Raw genomic sequence first — 7,486 nt, 5'->3', positions numbered from 1 at the left:
CTGGACTCCCAATGAGCTCAGCTTATGAAGGCAATATATTTCCCTCGATCTGATTTCTTGCAAGCAATATTGGGACATAAGCCATCTTGGGCATGGGGGAGCATTATTGCGGGTCATAGTATTCTTCTTATGGGTCTACTTTGGCTTGTGTAGGTAGGAGACCAAATCGAAATTTAGGATTACCAATGGGTCCCAAGCCTTCCAAGCTTCAAGTTACAACATCCACAACAGGATTCATATCCATCGCAACTTATTCAGATTTATTGATAACTAATCTAGATGTTGAAACCTCCAACTGCTAGAGACCTAGGGTCCGTTTGATTTTTTTTTCCAGAAACCTATTTTTTCATTTTTCTATGATCGAAAATGGAAAAACACCCAAAAAATCGTTTGATGTTTCTATTTCATTTCATTTGCTTTTCGAACTAGAAATTTATGCCGATTTCTATGTCTAAAAACAAGAATGGAAGAAACAAGTTAGATTTATTTTTCTATTTCTAGAAAAAAGTGGGAGGGACAAAAATCGTGAAAACCCTGATACATCACTCGACCTATCCCAACCCCAACCCATTGTTGAATCTTCTCGCTACCCAGAAGCGGCAACTCCAACCTAGTTGTGCGAAACTCACAATTTCAGTCCAACCTAGTTGTGCGAAACTCACAATTTCAGTCTGTCTTCATCCTTCTAAATCTCAACTCCATGAAGCATACTTGCAACTCCAACTTCGTGACTTCACTTGTGAGCTGCATACCTACAATGTTATGCCTTCATTCGTGTATTGAACCCGAGAGCACCCCTACCACACTGTTGAAAACGTTTTCGAAAATAGAAAAATCAAACACCTTTTTTCAATTCCAATGTTTCTAAGCACATAAACATGTTTTTTTTTTTTTTTGCTTCAAATGAGCCCCTACTTTCACCCTAGTGATCGGAAAGAGATCCTTGAAATTCTATTATCTTTATTTTCAAATACCAATTCCATAATTAGGGGAGGAGCCCTTAATGGATGCTTTAGTGTCAAGTCCACTTACTGTTTTCTATGCTCCAGGAACGACATTGATGCCTTAATTTTGGCATCGACATCTTCTTCTAGAACGGTGGTCCCAATGGTGGTGTGGAAGCAAATTTGGTCCCTTCAGTTTGTATAAAAAATTGAATCATTCTTTCGACGAGCTTGTATTGATGGTCTAACGAGTGCAACAACTTTATCTCACTAGAATATTCCTTTGGAGACCGTGTGTACATGATGTAGAGATGCTATGGAAACAATTGATCATATCCATTTTGCTTGCCCCTTTGCAGGGGCAGTTTGGTTCAGAAGCTCGTTAACTCATGTTAGCCCACATTTTAGTACTCCTATGCACCGTTTGATAATGTTTTAGATAGCAATAACGATTTTTCACGTTTCTAGGAACAAAAATGAATTTTTTAGTGTTTGATTCAAAAGTGGTTGACCTTCGGAGTCATAGGAAGAAAATATATTGCAAACTCTCTCTCTCTCTCTCTCTCTCTCTCTCTCTCTCTCTCTTCATAGCAAGGTATACTTGGCGTTCTCAAAATGAATTTGTCCTTAAGACATACGTGGACCCTAGTTGATGTCATTTAACAAGAACAACGAACCTTCAACGTGTTCCAAGAGGAATGTGGGCCTCGACCAAATAGCATCACGTTGACTCAATCGCCACAACACCAGGCTTAGTGTGTTAGATCATTTTAGGGTTTCACATCAAACCCTAATTGGTTCTCATACAGACTACTAGAACAAGATATCAAATTAAAACAAATTTTTGGATCAGAACATAGAATATGTGTACCTTTCACCTAGTATGCTGAAGACGATCGATGTTGGTCACTCTCACTTTCGTTCTCTTGGCATGTCTATGGATCTTCTACAGTCCCTTAGACCTCCTTGGTTCTCTCACTTTAGTAGTAAAGTGGAAAAGAATGAATAATAGCTGTAGGGACCCAAAACCTAGTATTTATAATACTGTCCTGCACCCAAAATCCTAAACCACAATGGGTTAGGTTAGCATATCCCTAAGCTTGAGAGTGGACCGAACCGGTTCATGCAACTTGATTTTCACTCATTTTATCAACCCGAATAATTAATTTAGCCAATAAATCCAATAATCTTTCACTTGTGCTACATTAATTATAATGATATCTTTTAAATTGGTGTGGCTATAGAATCTCATTACACTAACTACTCTTACTGTGATTCAATTGAAAAACCACCCACATTGAACAATAGTAGAAGATACACCTCAATATACGACATATAACTTTTATCACTACAAACATAAATAAATTTCTCAACACGAATCTATGTGAGATATTAACATGGAAATATTGACATATCCTCAAATAACATTGTTGTCATTCTATATAAGTCCTTAATTGTCATATTAGAATTTATTGTGGTAAATCGCTTTTGATCTGGGGTTAATATCTAACTGTGACTTTCCACCTATAATGTGACTTTTCGCCTATAAACTGTGGCAAACATTGCCTTGGAATTGTGACAAGTACTGTCTTTTAAATTGTGGCAATCACTGTCTATATCTATGGTAAACATTGCCTTTGATCTGTGGCAAGTACTGCATTTTAAACTATGACAAAAATATTGCCTATAACTGAGGTAACTACTGCCTATAAACCATGCTTAAATAAAGTCATAAAGTAATTAATAAATGGAATAACTCTGCATAATATAAATACTAAAATATAATTGTAATCGATCAAACTATGCCCCAAAACATATGGGCTAAAGTTTCAAAACATAAACAAGTAATCAACAAGAAGCAAAGCTCCCACTAATCAAGAATTTCAAAAATTCAATAATGCTCAAGTTAGAAATATGATTTTTAAACACTCTCACTGAAAAAACCTTTGTAATATTTATGTCAATATCCTGTCAGTGACTAAGAGTTGTAACTGAAACTGAATCCCTATATTCACTGGTCCTCTTATTTCTTGTATTAACTGTGAAAAGTATATCAACTTTTAAAAATTCAATACCCTTTAAGCAAAAGAACTCCTAAGTCAGTTTCTTTTTCTAATATGTGATGACATCATCTTTGAAAAAATGTCATCTTTACTATCAAGAAATACACAATTAAATTGAATGTCCACAAACTTTGATGATATCATCCTTGAAAAAATACCACATTTACTGTTGAAAAATACACAATCAAATTGCATGTACCACTTTGGTGGATTTTACTCAATCATATCATGTTTTTTCCATTGGAGTTATATCTGTGTATAGGAACATACATTTAAATGTGTTACTAGGACATAAAATCATACAAGAGTCACAACCGTAACTACATTCCTATCATTTGGGTTAAAAATGCACTGGTCCTCTTGCAATTCCACGTTTACTGTGAAAAAAACAATAACTTTCGAGATCCCCTCACATTTGAGCTTAAAAACCTCTAGGTTACCGCCATTTTCTTTAATTTGGGTGACATCACCTTTGGGTAAATATCACCAACTTTACTGCCACAGGAAAAATCATAGAAAAATAAGATGTGTCACTTTGGTGGATTCCACCCCATCCTTTCATGATTTCTTAAAAATTTACTATGCAGTTAAGTATGTGCAGAAGCTTACACCCAATTTAATTCTAACATATTTATTCATCATAGGGTGTTCCAGATATGACATACAAACACAAATGCCATTAATTTTCTACATATTTCAGCTATAAATGAATTCCCAATGTCTTGGTAATAATAAATCAATGCAAGAATTTGCAAAAAAAATAACCTAGAATATTGAATTTCATCATTTAACTGGTTGAACCATATAAAATATTTCAAAATACATAATTTCTTCATCCCACTAGTTCGACTAGTCAACTATTAATCCATTTATTAGAATTGAAACATGTTTATATATGAACTAAAACAAAACTTGTTCACACATGGCCCAATTAGAAAAGGCCAAAAAAAGTCAAATTCAACAAACAATCGTGATAAACAAGTTCATCATTTCAATTAAATCAAAACCAAATGATTTATAATTTCATTTACATAAATAATTTATGATTTACACCAATGCAATTCGATCAATACTGAGCAATCCGATTGGATCGAAGCTTAATGCATGGATTCGTTTCCTTAAGACCCATAAAGCTATTATAATACATTGGACACAACCTAATAAATTGGGCTGACCAGGCTTGTAAGCTCAACAGGACAAACAATCATATAGCTCTCTGCTCCCACTTGAATATTTTTGGGCTTATGTTCTTTGTAATTTAATACACAAAATTAATAAATGCCCATTTGGGCTAAAGATTTAATGTAAAGGCTAATCAAATACAAACATTTTGAATTAACTATAGGTCCCTTTCATCATACATGAGTATTCATCGTAACCAAGAGAGCATATATAACATAAAGTCAGGCCAACATGCGCCATTCCATATACGCCTATATGTGTAAAGAATGAAATAAGGTTTTTCGAAAATATAGTATAAATACTGCTTCAACCTTTAAGAACACAATCATGCCCAATCCGACCAGACCTTGCAAAATAATGAGACTAAAAATAAATAAATAAGGACTTAAAGTATTCAACTCACCCTCCCAAAACTAAAGTAATGGATATGTTATTCTTTAGCTGTACTCTAGTTAAATTGGTGACAAGACTCTATCCTTACAATCTTACCTCTTGTGAAGTCATCCCAAAACAGTAATTTCATAAAGTCTTTTTTTATTTTTTTTTCATCTATAAGTCAACTTGACATAACACTTTCTTCGTCCCAAAGTAATACAATTAAGGATGTCAATCTTGAGTTCACACCGGTAGGCTCAACTAGTTTAAGGCCAGCCTGACCCGTTTATTAAACGGGAGTTCACAGTGCAGACCACTAGCCCGTCGGGTGCCCAACCGACCCTACTCACTTAAGAAGCCTGTTAGAATCGACTCATTTAGCCCGACAGGCCCGACCTCCTTAAAAAATGCTTAAATACCTATTTTACCACTAATATTACAAAATATGAGTGAAGAATATATAGGACTAAAATATCCACATTCAATTGTTATCAATTGTTCAATTGTTAAAGACATGATTCCCTTGGTTTCGGAATTGTAAATGTTATCCTCTAGTAGTTTTAAAGCTAATAGATTAATCCCTTTAAAAAGAATTTTAGGATAGGCATATTTAGAGTCCGTTTAGAGTTCGTTTAAAATTGAATAGGTTCATAACCCGTTTAAGGCCCGTTTAAGGTAGCCTAATTAAACTCCGACACCGACTATCTTGATTACAAATCGTACCATATGCCCCAAATCTAGGCCCGTTTAAGTAAACAGGCGTTCACGGTGCAAAGATTTCACACCGCAAGCACAGTTAGGCCCAACCAAGACCAGCCCGGCCCGACCAATTGACTCCCCTAAATACAACTCTCTTTTGGAAATAGTTTATGTTTCGGAAACTAAATCATGAATCCGTTTCCGTTAACTTGATTTCCAATCTAATTTGGTTCACCTATGGACTGATTCACTAGATTTGGTTTGATTTAGCCGGTTTGAATTGTGTTGGTTCAATCCATCCCATTTAAGATAATGCCTATGGACTTTTAAACCCATTACACTTAAACGAATTAGGACATGGGCTTGGCCCATTAAGTTTCTAAATATAAAACATAAAACTAACCCAAACTATATGGATCCATCCCAAGTCCAATAAAGCACAATTATTGTGACTTAAAACTTAAGGGTAATGAAGTAAAATCACTCTCATTTAAAAACCCTACCCTTGCTCATCTTTCTCATTTTGGAAAATCCGGTCCAAAGTTTGAAGTTGGTTACAATTGAAAAATATACTCAAGAATTGCATCCCTTAAATAATATTTTCAATAAAGAAACTTTACTTAATGAAGACCCTTGTATCAAAATTGGATACACCCATATCAAAAAATGCATTAATTAATAAAACCCAACTTTCTGTACGTTTTGATTAAACATCAATTGGATATTGAGATGATCAGGTACGATCCAAGAATAAAAACATAATAATAGAAAAAATGATTTTTATTGGAACCAAGGATAAATTTTAACAGAAAAATAATTAAAAATTAAAATCCTTCGTTTTCAAATCTAAAACCAATCCTAACAGAACTCCAAATCTCAGTGAAATTTTAATTTCATTGAGTTTTTAAATAACCAATAAAGCACGGACATTCTATCAATCGATTCTAGCCTCATATGGGTTGGCTCTAATACCACTTGTTAGATCTTTTTATGGTTTCACATCAGACCCTAATCGGTTCTCATACAGACAACTAGAGCAAGATATCAAGTTAAAACAAATGTTTGGATCAAAACATAAAATATGTGTTCCTTTCACCTAATATGCTAAAGACGATCGATGTTGGTCACTCTCACTATCGCTTTCTTGGCTTAGTTATAGATCTTCTACAGCCCCTTAGACCTCCTTGGTTCTCTCACTTTAGTGATAAAGTGAAGAAGAATGAATAATGGTTGTAGGGACCCAGAACCTAGTATTTATAATACTGTTCTGCACCCAAAACCCTAAACCACAATTGGTTGAGCCAACATATCCCTAAACTTGAAAATAGACCGAACCGATTCATGTAACTTGATTTTCACTCATTTAATCAACCCGAATAATTAATTTAGCCCATAAATCTAACATAGTGTTTATGGCAACTACCAGAATAAGATTTTAAAGCCTAATTGTGATGCATTTCTCCAATCAAAGAATACAAAGGGAGGTCTTGGATTCATTTTTCATGACCATAGAGGGAGGGCACTTCATGCTGCGTTAGAACCATTTACTTTCTCATCGGTGACAATGGGCAAAATAATGACAATTCATTCAGGCCTCCTACAGGCTAGAGGATAGCCAGGATCATCTTATTATTGAATCTAATAACTAAGTCTTCATCTCTTTCCTCAATGACGATCACACCGGCCTACCAATTATAGTGATTCCTATTATCCATGAATCTTATTTGGCTTCTAGTGTAGAGTCGTATAATTTCATTTTTACCTCAAGGAAAGGAAACAACTTAGTTGACTCCCTTGCAAGGAGGGCCCAATCCTTAACATGTAGGACTGTGTGACCTACTTCTTTTTCCCTTTTTTTTGGTAGAAGTATGGTTTGTTTCCACTCCATGGCTTCTTGATACTTGTATTTTGGAATCCATTTGTACTGCGTTCTTATCAATAAAGCTTCGGTTACCCAACAAAAAAAAAAAAATTGAATATTAGAGTAATTTCCCCTCGTAAACTTCCCTTTGTTTTTTAGACAACTTCGAAAAAAAATTGTAATAACTCTGAAACATATTTGGTAATTCATTTAAAAGGCGTTTCAAAAGACATTAATAACATAGACCAGGTTCATCCAAAGAAAGAAAAATCTCCAAAAGAAATTCAAAGATTCTTCTTATAAAGTTTTTATCTAATCCATAATTCAGCCAATAGAAATGTCGATCTCTTTTTTTTTTTTTT

The sequence above is a fragment of the Macadamia integrifolia genome, chromosome 2, assembly GCF_013358625.1.
Source record: "Macadamia integrifolia cultivar HAES 741 chromosome 2, SCU_Mint_v3, whole genome shotgun sequence".
NCBI classification, from domain to species: Eukaryota; Viridiplantae; Streptophyta; class Magnoliopsida; order Proteales; family Proteaceae; genus Macadamia; species Macadamia integrifolia.
This window is presented reverse-complemented; position numbering follows the sequence as displayed.